Below are 13,307 nucleotides of genomic sequence, written 5' to 3' on the forward strand. Positions count from 1 at the left end.
TCTCACGGTTTTGGATGTATCCAGTATGCCTAAGTGAAAAACGGTCAGTGCAAATTTGCATGTTCTATGATAATTGACATAATTACCAATACATATTTCCACAACTTGCAGGAAAGATATCTCAGACTCACTGAAGCATCCAGACTCCAGCGTCGCTGGCTCAGCCAAGTATATGCCACTAGCTTCTCCTACGCCAGGGGGGTTTTGAGCTGGGTGCGACCGGGAGTCCCTTATACTGCAGAGGAAGAGGTAATGGTTGCCGAGGGCTGATATGTGCTTATAAAAGGTCGACTGGATGGCCATCTGTGAGAAAGTACCATCTTTCTTGCATGGTATGCCCCCACTTTTATGCTGAATTGCTGATGTGCTTTGACTGAGTGTGCCCTGGGCTCCTGCCAATCAGGTGCCCAGGACCTGTGTTCCTTCCCTAAAACAGTGTTGAAACTAAAACCCAATTGGCATCTCTGGCCACATGTCAGCCCCTGGTAAATGGTACCTTAGGTACCCAGGGCTTGTGACCAGAGAACACCCCTAAGGGCTGCAGCATTTGTTGTACCACCCTTAGGGGCCATGCACCCCGACACACACACACACTGCCTTTGGAGGCTGAGTTTCCTGGTGCAGAACTAAACAAAGAGTCGACATGGCACACCTCACTGGGTGCCATGCCCACAAACCCACTGCCCTGGCATACATCAGTCACCCCTCTAGCTGGGTGCCCTATGCCAGTGGTGTGGGCACAGGTGCATGAGCCCTGTGCCCCTACAATACCCAGAAAACCAAAGGGGATGATGGACGGAGTGTTGAACAATGCAAGCACTCATCCCCAGTCAACTGATCTGGGTTTAATCCATCATCCTTCTTTAGCTCACTCCGCCAACCAAGTTCAGACATGGTCATATGCATATCAGTCCAAGCCTGTGCCTCATGGGTACAGTCCATGTCTTCCCTGGACCAAAAACAAGCAGCCTGGGACCGATTTCAGAGTGTTTAATTTGCTCAAATACTCCGTCCATCATCCCCTTTGATAATGCTTTGGACCTACAGTCCCCAGGGCCATTCCTGGGCACTGCAAGTGCAGAGATGTCATTAAGAGTTTATGGTGCTATGAGGTTGTCATTACAAACTCCACAGCACCATAATGGCAACACTGAAGACTGACAAATTTGACATCAAACTTCTCAGCACATTAAACCCACACTGATGCCAGTGTGGGATTTAATGTAAAATGCATTACAGAGGGCATCTTAGAGATGCTCTCTGAAACCTAACCTACAATCCACGTCTTGTCTGAGAGGATGCCTAGGCTGCCACACAGCAGACATGTTGCTGGACCCCTGGGTAGAGAGCCATCCGCTCTCCTCCACCTGCAACAATGCACGTCCTGGGGGAGGTGCTAGGTCTCCTCCCCCAGGATGGGCAAGGAAGCTTTAAAGGCATGCCCGCCTTTGTGAGCTTCTCCAGGCCACTTGCTATAGTCAGCAACTGCCCCCTACCGGTTCTGACCCCACTCTGGCGGGAAGACTGGGGTGTGCCAGCCTGTGCCAACTCCACCCTTCAGGTGGGAGAGGCGAGGTAAAGCTCAACTGGCTCCGGCCATCTTGAAGATGGGAAGCCCTGGCCAATCAGAGATAGGCTCCTGCCCACTCCCACAGGAGAGGAGCAGGATAGGGGGTTTACACACCCCAGGACAGGCACCTATTGGTCCCTGCCCTTGCCCTACCTGTAACGCCCCTACATTTACTATTTAGAGGCACCCTGAACATTCCTTCCTGTGGAGAAGAAGCAGCCCGTACCTCCCCGGGGCGTCGTCCGAGCGTGGGGTCCCTGACCTCTGAGTCCGGTCATGCAGCGTCCCTATCAACCAGGACGACTCCTCTCTCTCTCTTCCCCTACAGGAACCGGCAGCATCAGCCGAGCACGAAGGACCGAAAGCAAACTCCCTTGACCCCGGAAGTGAGGCGACATTCGAAGGACCGGAAATGACCGCCTTTGACCCCGGAAGTACTTTTCCAGAGACTTGCCCGGAACACAGAAAAGCCATCAGTCAGGAAGGAGAGTGGTTCCAAGCAGCGGACTCGTGGCATGAGGCAGCAGCAAGCGAAGAACCAGTGGCGGAGAGCGGAGTGGAGGGGAAGAACTGAGACGAGGAGGAGGACGTCTGGTCCAAAGACTGGTGGCGTCCTCAGGAGGTGGCTGGAGAGCGGCGGCAACTCGCAGGAGAGTTGCGGCGGGGCACGTGAGTACCCTTAAACCTTTCTCCGTGTTTCCCTTGTAGTTAATTGTTAGATTGTGTACATAGGAGCGCACAACCACGGAATCACTGTATATTATCATATCACTGGCACTGTAGAAAACCTGAGCACCGTTCCCCCACACACAACACCCTCTTCCCGTTCCCTCTCTTGCTTTCCTTTTTCCAGCCTACCCTACCGTCCCTTCCCCACATTCGTTTTCGAATCCCTCACCCCCCGGTGTAGGTGGCACTTCATCGGGCCTCCCTGCCTGTTATTCCGGTCCGCCCATACCCCTACTCCACACTTCCTCAGATCCCGATTCGAAAACAAGAAAGAAGATCAAGAAGAAGAAGACCCGCCGTGCAGCTGCTAACAAGAAGACGACAACAACTGACTTGGCCCCAGCCCTACAGGCCCGTTGATCCTTGAACCTGCTCCTGCTAAATCCTGGCGACTCCTGCGGACAGCAACCTTGAAAACCCCGGAGGACCTGCCTGCCTTGAACCTCTTAAAGACTGGAACTCCCATGAGCAGTGGTTCTGCTCAAACAGCAATACCCCTGGTGCCAGCCAGGAAGCGCAAATTCAGCACACACTGCACCCGCCGAGCCTGGCCTGTGCCTGAGTGGACAAAGACCCTGAGGACGTTCCCCCGGCGATTCTGACCTGGAATCCAGTGCCCAAGGACCCTCCTTGAGGACCCAGACGATGCCTGCAGCAAGGGACCCCTCCAACCGCGACCAGCAGAGGGTAAGATTCCTGACATCAAAAGACACCCGTGCACCCCACGGCCCCCTGTGCCCAACTCTTGGGTGCCTACCTATCCTTCAAGATCCCACCTTACCTCTAATCGCTCCTCAAGAATCTCCGACCCCGAGCCTGCAGCCTTTGTTCACTTTCCAAGATCTCCACTGAATAACATTGAGCGCCTGACGGCTCAAACGCATCCTGCACACAGCCGCACGAGTGCCCCTGGCAGTTCAACCTCGGTCCTAAACTACTTCCCCATTTGTCCTGAGCAAGTAACCAAGAGCCCAGCTCCCACAGCCGCGTGGCCTGCTTGACAGCTGCCAGCAGCCATCAACCGAAGACCCCTGCCTCTCATTGGATAACATTGGGCCTAATAACCTCTGAAGCTGGCTGCCCCTTGTACGCTGAGGGTGTACAAACTGTACCTACCTGGCCCTGGGAGACCCCTGAGTCTATGCCCAGAATCTTAACTCTGCCCGTCGAGTACTTACCCAAAAGCTGATAACTCACTTGTCTTCTATAGGCTAACATTAACTGGTTTCACCTAGAAATTCTTCTAAGTGTGGAGTTTTGAAACTTTAAAATATTCACCTAAAATCAGTTGAACAACGAATTCCGATTTACTCACCTTTTATCAGGAGAGAACCCAGCGCTTCCTCTTATAGCCCAGCACTGATTCTGTAAAGTAATCCTAACCGCACTTACCAGTAACTTGAATTTCCTTCCATAGGAATCCATGGTCTGGTTTTCACCAGAAAAGGTTTGTGTCGATTTTCAGAAACTACAAATATTCCTTAAATATCGCCTGTATGACTTAAACACATTCTTTCAACTGTTTACAGGAGATGCACCAGAGCTGGATGCAGGATCCAACCCCGAGTAAGAAAAAGTAATCATAACACTACTTACCTACTAAATTAATTTCCTCCCATAGGATAACATTGGTGATTCTCTGTAAAAAAGTTTTTAACACCATCGGTGTGGTGGAGATTTATCCTGTGCGCTGACAATGATTGATTCCCATTGTTCATGACGAGCTCAGCTCGTCACGAGTGTACGAAAGGTGTACCTCATGACGAGCTGAGCTCGTCATGAGCATCAAAGGGGTTAAGTGTCAACTTTTAAAATACAATAATATTCCTTAAAAATCACTACTGTAACCAAAACGCTTTTACTTAACTGTTTACAGGACATGTCCCAGGACTGAATCTAGGATCCAGTCCTGTGGTTAGAAAAGTAATCTACAAAGTAACTAATTGCATTTAACTAGAAATTCCCATTGAGCTCAATGTTGCATTGTGTTTGAAATTGTGTGCCTATTGCAACAACTGTAACTATTGTAATTAAAAAGTCTATTGCCTATTTGAAAAGTATTTAACTAAAGTAACTCATTCTGAGAAAGTATATTTTGATACCTTGTTGGTTCTAAAAATAAAACAACTATATATATTGATGCAAAACAATTGGCCTAGAGCTCAGTTCTTGAGTGTAAGACCATTTGCTGACTGTGTACAACAAATGCTTTACACTGTCCTCTGATACTGCCTTACTGCTCGACCAAGCTACCACTTTAGAGAGTAAGGCTATATCTAACTTTAGCCTCTGCCAAACCTCTGGGGTCTGTGGACTCTATACACACTGTACCTTACTTTGGTCCAGTATATATACAGCTACTTTCTTACACCATCACATCCTTACAGGCAGCATATACGTGCCTAATACGGAGCAGATCCCGTTCCTCCGCCGGCTCTCAAACACTTTTCGGGTGGGGTGGAGTTCTATGGCTCCTGGGCGGGGACTTTAGTATTAAATGTGTTTATTGCTGTTACAACATGTAGCAAACAGTGATGCCATATGGGAGTAGCAGAACAGTCTGAGGACTGATCCACCAAGCGATGTCAAGAAAGGCACAAGCCAATGACCATGTCATGAGGAAGTAGACATACACAGCAAGCCGCCTACAACCCAACCTGGGCCGGCCGCGTCATAAACATTTTGAGGCTGGAAAACATCCCTGAGACCATATAGTGTTCCCTCCCAATGGAGATCTGTAGCCCTATTATCCGCACTACGGAAGGTTCATGTCCAACAGTCTCTCTTAAAGTGCCTTCCTTTGCCTTAAGGTCTATCAGCCACTCTATAACATAGCCCCAGGACTTCTTTAATCAACCAAATGAGAAAAGGACAGGAGACCCCTCCCAAACAGACCCCACCCTACCCGAACCCCAACCACTCTCCCCCTTGTGTACCCCCACCCCGCACAACTCCCCCACCCCACCTCCCCTTGGTCCATGGTCCGCTTTACCCCTGCCCCTGATCCCTCGCAACCTTCAGTGGTGACGCCGTGTGTTTTTATCTGTTTCAGTGTCTGTTAACCTCAACAGTCGGAGGTACTTAGGACAAGTCACCTCCTTGAACTCAGACGCCAAAAGGGACAGAAATGGCCTCCACAGCTACGCATAGCGGGCTCCCTCCCCTGCCTTAGATAATGATAGTTTCTCCATGCCCAGAACCGACCAGAGGCGGTGAAGCTACCCCTGGTACGTGGGGATGTGTTTGGATCGCCAAAGCGCCACTATATTCTGCATGGCTGACCCCAACGCAATCGCTATCAGGCGACCTCTCCGCGATCGCAGTAGCTAAGTCAATGCATTCGGCAACCCTAGGATTACATAGGCGGGGAGGCGGGGAATATCTGTCTCAAAGTGTGTATCTACGTCCCCTAGTATCTGGCTCCAGTATTCTTGTAAGTGTGGGCAATCCCAGAGCACGTGAACTAACGTGCCCATCTGACTGCAGCCGCGCCAGCACAGGGGGTCCTGTCTACCGTCTATTTCATACAGGCGTTCGGGGGTGTAATACCAGTAGGACGCGACTTTCTTAAGGATATCTGTGAGTCCCATATGGTTGGCTGAATGGGGCGCTCTGTAGTAGACTCCCTCCCATTCCTTGTGAGTTAGGGTTCTCCCCAGTTCCCGCTCCCAATGCACCCTGCCCGCATTGTATGTGTGTCTGTGTTTTTGCATGAGCATTTTATAAAGGTCTGAAATCAGCTGTTTATCGTTAGTGCGGGAGATCAGCCAGCGCTCAAATTTCATCAGATGCCTGTTCGCCGAGGGTCGGACTGTGGCGTTGAGAGCCAGTGCCTGACCTGAAAGTAACGAAGCCTGTCCGTTTCAGGTAGGTCGAATTCCTGCCAAAATTGCTGGAAGGGAATTACTCCCTCTGGGCCATAGACGTGAGGGAGTGCCCGACAACCTGCAGGCTTCCAGCGCGCATACGACATCTCGTCCGTACCCGGGTGGAAGTCTGGATTCCCGATGATGGGTGTAAGTGGGGAAGGGAGGGTGGCGAGTTCATGGCTGACCCCTACTCGGTCCCAGATCTCCAGGGGTACCCGCGTGATGAGGGACGCATAGAGATTGAGAGGGCTGTGCTCCCGTCGCATAAAGGGGATTTCCTGCAAAGTCCGTCCGGCAACGGCCTGGTCTTGAAACAACCAATGTTTCCCAGATTCCCATCTAACCCATTCCACTAGAAAGCGGAGCTGGGATGCTTGAAAATACGTTGCCAAGTCTGGCATCCCGATCCCGCCTTGTTCTGGTGCCAACATAGCAATCCGGCGCTTCAGCCGTGGTTTTCTCCCATTCCAAATGAACTGTGACAGTTCTGACTGCATCAGTTTTATCCAGCCACGAGGTGGCGCAAGGGGTATTGTGCGAAAGAGGTATAACATTTGAGGAAGAACCGTCATCTTGACGGCTGCAACTCGTCCCAGCCAGGATAGCGGATAATACTTCCATTGTCCCAGCTCTCGTCTGATTTTCTGCCGTAGGTTGGAGTAGTTAAGATCTACTGAGGTCTGTAGGGAAGGTGCCAACTGTATCCCCAGATAGGGACCGCTTCTGTCGTCCATGGTATGGGGAACAGTGGCTGTAAATGGGTGCGCGTGGTGGTTTCCAGGGACAAATCGAGAGCCACCGATTTAGACATATTGACTTTGAATCTAGAGACTCGGCCGAATCTCTCGAGATCAGCGATGCACGCCGGAAGAGAACTCCGGGGATTAGCGAGAGATATCAGCACATCATCGGCATGCAGGCTGATTGTGTGGACATCGCCTCCGAACTTGATACCCTGCACCCTCGGGTCGGACCGCAAAAGGTGTGCGAGGGGCTCCATATAGAGGGTGAATAATAGGTGGGACAATGAGCAGCCCTGCCTAGTACCTCGTTTGATTTCAAATCGAGGAGACGTGCAACCATTGACTCGGACTGCCGCTGTAGGGAACTTGTAGCAATTGAGCACCCTAGCTCGGAATTTGGGCCCCATCCCGGCTTTTTGCAACACCTTTTCCAAATACGGCCAGTGCACTCTATCAAAGGCCTTTTCGGCGTCTATAGCCAGCATCATATAGTCACCCTCTGTCCGAGCGGCCTTCTCCAGGAGGTGGAAAGCCCTTTTGGTGTTGTCAGAAGTCTGTCGTTCAGGAATAAAGCCAGACTGATCCGGGTCAATCAATCCCCCCATGTATGGTCCTAAGCGGGAGGCGAGGATCCCTGTATAAAGCTTGAGATCGACATTCAAGAGGGAAATAGGTCTATATGCTCCGCGCTCGGCAGGATCTTTGCCTGGTTTAGGTATCACCGCGATGGAAGCCTCCAGCAGGTCTCTATGGATCGCTCCCTCCTCCGCGAAGGAGGTAAAGAGTCGGGCTAGTAGGGGGGCCACTTGGCTACAGAATGCTTTATAAAAGGTTGCCAGGAAGCCATCCGGACCCGGGACCTTGCCTAGTTTGAGCCGGGAGATTGCAGAAATCACCTCCTCTGGTCTGATGTCTCTTTCTAAGCAATCGAACTTATCTTGCGTCAACTCCGGCAGAGGGATGGCAGCTAAGAAATCTGTCTCAGCATCTGGGTTGGGGGGGGGTCGGCTGCGTATAATTCTGCATAAAATGCGCTGAAGGCTTCCGCTATGGCCTGGTTTCCGTCCACTGTAATGCCGTCGATCCCTTTTATCTCGTCCACTTCCCTGCGCTGCGTGACCTCGCAGAGCTTGTGTGCCAGCAGGCACCCACACCTGTCTCCGCCCGTATAATAGGCGTGGCGGAGTCGCAGTGCTGCGTATTCTGCTCTATCTAGGTCTAGGGCTGCCAGTTGTTGGCGGGCCACTTTCAATTGCCTCCATACTCTCGGAGCACCTGTCCTCCGGTGCATCTGTTCCAGCTCCCTGGTCTGCCGTGTGAGCTCCTCCCTCTTGGATTGACGCTCTGCGTTTTCTGCTGTCGAGATGAATATAAATTCACCCCTAAGAACCGCTTTCAACGCGGCCCATTGTGTGGACAGAGTGGTATCACTGTTGCTATTATGGGCGAGGTAGTCCGTGATCAGGCTCTGAATTTTAGCGACCACCACTTTCCTCTGCAACAGTGAGTCTCGGAGGCGCCAAACCCTATGCGAGCGCTGGGTAGCTGGCATGGAGAGGACGGCCGTAACCGGAGCGTGGTCAGAAAGTGAGGCGGCACCTATGTCGGCCCTAGTGACAAGCGCTTTAGTGGCAGTGGAAACAAGCAGGTAGTCAAGACGCGCATATGTTCTATGTGCAGCTGAGAAGAATGTGTAATCTCTCTCACCAGGATGTAGCGTAGGCCATAGATCTATTAAGCCTAGTTCCTGTAATCTATCTTTGCCTGCCGCTGTGAGCGCCCCCACCTGTGTAGTGCGTTGGCAAGACCTGTCCAGTGTGTTGTCGAAGACCAAGTTTAAGTCCCCGCCCAGGACTAAGTGATGGTCAGTCGTGTCAGTGACATCTGTAAGCGCTCTATGAAAAAAGCAGTCTTGACCATCATTGGGCCCGTACATCGAGCCAATCGTAAAGGTCTTGTCCCCCAATGCAAACCTGTAGACTAAAAGCCGCCCCTTGGTTTCAGCTAGTTTCCCCAACACCTTGCCCATAACATTTGTGGCACCAGGATCGCCACTCCCGCCTTCTTATCAGGGCATGAGGAAAAGAATTGGTGGGGGAATTTACAAGATCTCAGTAGATGGCAGTCCCTGACCAGGAGGTGTGTTTCCTGTAGGAGGCATATATCCGCTTGAGATTGTTCTAGTTGAAGCAAGCTCGCTTTGCGCTTAACAGGGTTATTCAGGCCACGCACATTCAGTGTGAGGAAAACTAGCTCATCCATCGTCATCTAGCAGTGCCGACCCACTACCCGCCCCATGTGGTTCCCCGGGAGAACCAAACCTGATGTCCCTCATCCAGTCCCTGTGCACTGACTCCACCACTCTGATTCTGGAACCAACCCCACTGACAATTGAACCATGGACCAACTTCCCTACCCCACCCAATTCCCCCCCCAAAAACTGCAAACTGTCAGTCTCTCATCCAGATATGAAAAGGATAAAACCCGTCTAGGGTAGTCTTATTAGTCTGGCCGGGAGCACCCTCCCGCCGGCGACCATGTGGCCAGAACGGACAACCAGATCAATAGGTTTCAGCGATTTCTTCATCCCGTGGGGCCGGTACCGTTGTCCGTGGCTACTGCGTCCACAGCGGTGCGTTGATCCGCTGCAATCTCCGTTGCCGGAGGTTTCTTCACACGTTTCCGCCGCCGCTGCTGGCTCCACTGGGGCCTTCGTACCTCCGTCTCCTGCGTAGCTCCCGGGGCCTCGGTGTTGTCCTCGGGTGTTTCTATTCCTAACAGCGTGCAGGCCTCTGAGACCGACCTGAGCTGGTACTGTTTGTTCTCTAGTCTGAAAATGAGGCGGAAGGGGTGACCCCAGCTGTATGGGATATTGTTCTGTTGGAGATATGATGTGACGGGTTTGAAAAGGCGGCGTTTGTGCAATGTGAGGGCCGCCAAGTCTTGGAATAGTAATGGCGACGTGCGTTGAAATGCGATCAGGTTCGTCTGGCGTGCCCTTTGTAATATCTCCTCCTTGGTACTGTAGTCTTGGACACACACCAGTATGTCCGGGGGAGGCGCTGTTGCTGCACGAGGTGGCCCGGTCCAGTGGGCCCTGTCTAGCTGCATGGGTGAGTCTAATGGCCGTCCCAGGACGTGGTTGAAAAGTTCCCTTGCGTCGCGAAACGCGTCTTGGGTGGCCTCAGACGTGGCCACATTGCGAATGTTGTGCCGTCTGGAGTGGTTTTCTAAGTCTTCCAGATGAAGCTGGAGGTCCACCTGTTGGTCGTGCAGCCGGATGATTTCTTGTTGTTGGGCCGCGAGTTCAGTGTCTTTATCTTCGCTTTTAGTCTCCAAATCTGCAACCCTCTCCCCTATGCTTTCCATCTCCCGCCGCACTTCTCTGATTTCGCTGGCGAATTCTGCTTTAAAGGTCTGAATATCTTCCCGCAGGGACGTAAAGAGGGACTCCAGAAAGGCCTTCGTGATGGTCTCTGCCCCGGTGTCAGGGTTCTGTTCCATCTTCTTCGGTGTCTGGGCCGCTGCGTCTTTCTGTGCGGGGGTCTGCGTTTTGGCTAACAGTTCTTTGACAGTTTTCCCCGGGGGGCCTGCCCGTAGACCTCCCGCTTCCTCGGTGTTCGTTCCACCCGGCTCTCCGGCGTTCGTCCGCACACACTCTGATCACAACCCACAGCAACTCCAGCTTACCTTGGACATGTGCCCTCCCGCCATCCCCACTTGGCGTTTACAGACAGCAGTTCTGGAAGACTCCCCTCATGCTTCACTTCACACTGCTGATATAGAGGACTACTTTGAGCTCAATCACGGATCCACACCAAGCAGGCTGATTGAGTGTGACTCACTCAAGATAACTCTTAGGGGACACCGTTTGGGGCTGACCTGGAATGTCCGCAAACAACTTGACTGGGACATATCCCAACTCTAGCATAAGCTTTTGCGACTTGAAACCCAGGTGGCACAACACCCAGCAACCACCCGCCTGTTCGAGGCACAGCGGGAGCATATCTAGCAACTGGAATGTCTGTGCTGCTTGAACTACGTGGCACACTCCCCCAGGACTCAAGCCAATGCCGACAAACTGGGCTCACTACTTGCATAGCTGATTCGCTTTGACCAACTTAGACACCCCATCGTGGCTCTACGTTCTATTGCTGGTCACTTGCTATACACCCAACGCGACCTACACCGTCAGTGAGCTGACTAACCACTACACCTTGCTCTATCAACCACATACTACCACTAAATCACAAGATGTTGCCTCCTTTCTTGCCACAGTACCCCTTTCCTGTACCACACCAGACCAACGTTTTGAGCTAGATGACTCCATCACGCTCTTCGGAATACAAGAGGCCATCAGATCTCTCGCTACTGGTAGGTCCCCTGGCCACAATGGCCTACACGCTGAGTTTTACAAGGCCTAAAACCCGCTTCTTGCTCCCCCCTTCTGACACTATGTCCTTCACGTTACTTTATCCTCATGCCTTCCCTTTTCCATACACAAAGCGCAATTTATATCTCTTTCTAAGCCAGATAAAGACCACACTGATCTGGGTTCCTAAAGGCCCTTGGACTTCTCAACACAGGCTACAAAATAATGGCTTACCGGCTGGTGCCCCTGCTGCCAACTCTGGTCCACTCGGACCAGAATGGGTTTGTGTTAGCACGCAATACATCTTTGAACATACAAAGCTTCTTTCAGGTTCTACTGTATGCTCCGAGCCAATGGCCCCGGTGGGATGTCTAGTGTTTAATTTGGCCTAAGCCTTGGACTCCCTGGAATGGACTTTCATGTTTGAAAAGCTCTGACGCAACGGCATTGGGAGTCACTTTTTACGACTGGTCAAGCTCCTCTACACTGATCCTCTGGCCATAGTCAAGACAGGTCTTTTTAGCTCGGAACCAATACAAATACGCAAGGGCACCCATCAAGGTTGCACACTCTCCCCACTGCTCTTCTCCCTAGCAATAGAACTATTGGCCCTCACGCTTTGTGAGAGCGGCAGTGATTGAAGTATACTCCTGGGCAACAGGCTTCACTGTTTCATTTTATGCAGATGATCTGCTTATTTACCTCAGAGATGCGCACTCGCTTCCTAACGTGATTGCCCTAACGACTGACCATTTTGCAAACCTTTCCGGCCTACAGGTCAACTGGGCCAAGTCCTGCCTGGTCCTCTTTCATCCTGAGCTGCCAGACCCACGTCTTACTCTTAATGAGTCCTGTGTTACCTTGCAACCCACCATGTTCCGGTATTTGGGCATCCGAGTGCATCACTCTCCTGCGGATTTAATTGATGGCAACCTAAAGCGGCCCATAACGTCACGGCAGGCACTGTCGGTAGAAGGATGTGTGGCCCTTCTGAAAATGGTGGTCCTTCCCCGCCTTCTCTATTATTTTGCCAATCTTCCCATCTACATTCTGACTTACTTTTTCCACCCACTTGAATGGCTGGCAAGGGAGTTTTTATATAACAACTCACGCTGCAGGGTGGCCCTCTCGAAATTATTTCTCCCTACAGACAAAGATGTTCTTACTGTGTTCAAGTTGGAATATGATTACCTCACTTCACAGCTCCAGTGGATAGCTAAATGGTTGGCAGGCCTGAAACTTGCAGACACAGCAACAACACTACCTGGTTGGTACCTGCAGGATGAACTTCATCATTTCCACCCTTGCACACAAGCGCCACTACCTGGCCTCTTAAGGTTGGAAGTGGCATACTGCTGTCACCGCTGAAGCCTATACCTAATGCCGACTATGACCCCCATTGCTCCGACGTCAGCTCTACTTGCCACTCCTCGGGCCGGATTATCAACTCGTCAGTGGAAATCAATGCCTGGCTTGCACCACGCATCCATACTCTTGGCGACCTCTACCTTGCTGGCAGTCTCCTCCCTGACAAAGTACCGGTCTGCCCCATGCCTATTTATTTTATATAACTCCTGGTTACACTAGAGAACAAATGGGGTGACATGACACAAGTACGTCAGGTAGACATCATGTTACAATATCTTCATGCGATGAGGTCATGCAGACACTTGATTAGTTTGCATACTTGGCATCCACACAGGACATCCGCTCACACTGCCCCACTGCAGATGGGAGGACGACCTATCCCGTTCCTGCACAGACGAGGAATGGGCGGCTTTGCTGGAAAGCCCAGCCTATGTTCCCCGCAATGGCAGTTTCTGCCTTAGTCAGTTTTACAATGTACACAGAGCTTATCTCACCTCCACCAAGAAAACCTGCTACTTTTCATCATACAGATGTGGCCTGTCCCTGCTGTCTCTTGATCGATGATAATTTTCTCCGCAGGTTGTGGACACGCCCGGCCCTACAATTATACTTGTGCGATGCCATGCGCCTCATATCCACCTGCACTGACCGCTCAG

The 13,307-nt window shown here is 51.5% G+C and overlaps 1 protein-coding gene across 4 annotated transcripts in view; it reads right to left on the bottom strand.

Moving 5' to 3' along the window:
• Positions 1-13,307, bottom strand: part of WDFY3 (WD repeat and FYVE domain containing 3) — a 2,050,643-nt gene that overhangs the window by 291,515 nt on the left and 1,745,821 nt on the right. The gene's annotated exons all lie outside the window — the stretch shown is intronic.

Source organism: Lissotriton vulgaris, chromosome 3_1, assembly GCF_964263255.1.
Source record: "Lissotriton vulgaris chromosome 3_1, aLisVul1.2, whole genome shotgun sequence".
Classification (NCBI taxonomy): Eukaryota; Metazoa; Chordata; class Amphibia; order Caudata; family Salamandridae; genus Lissotriton; species Lissotriton vulgaris.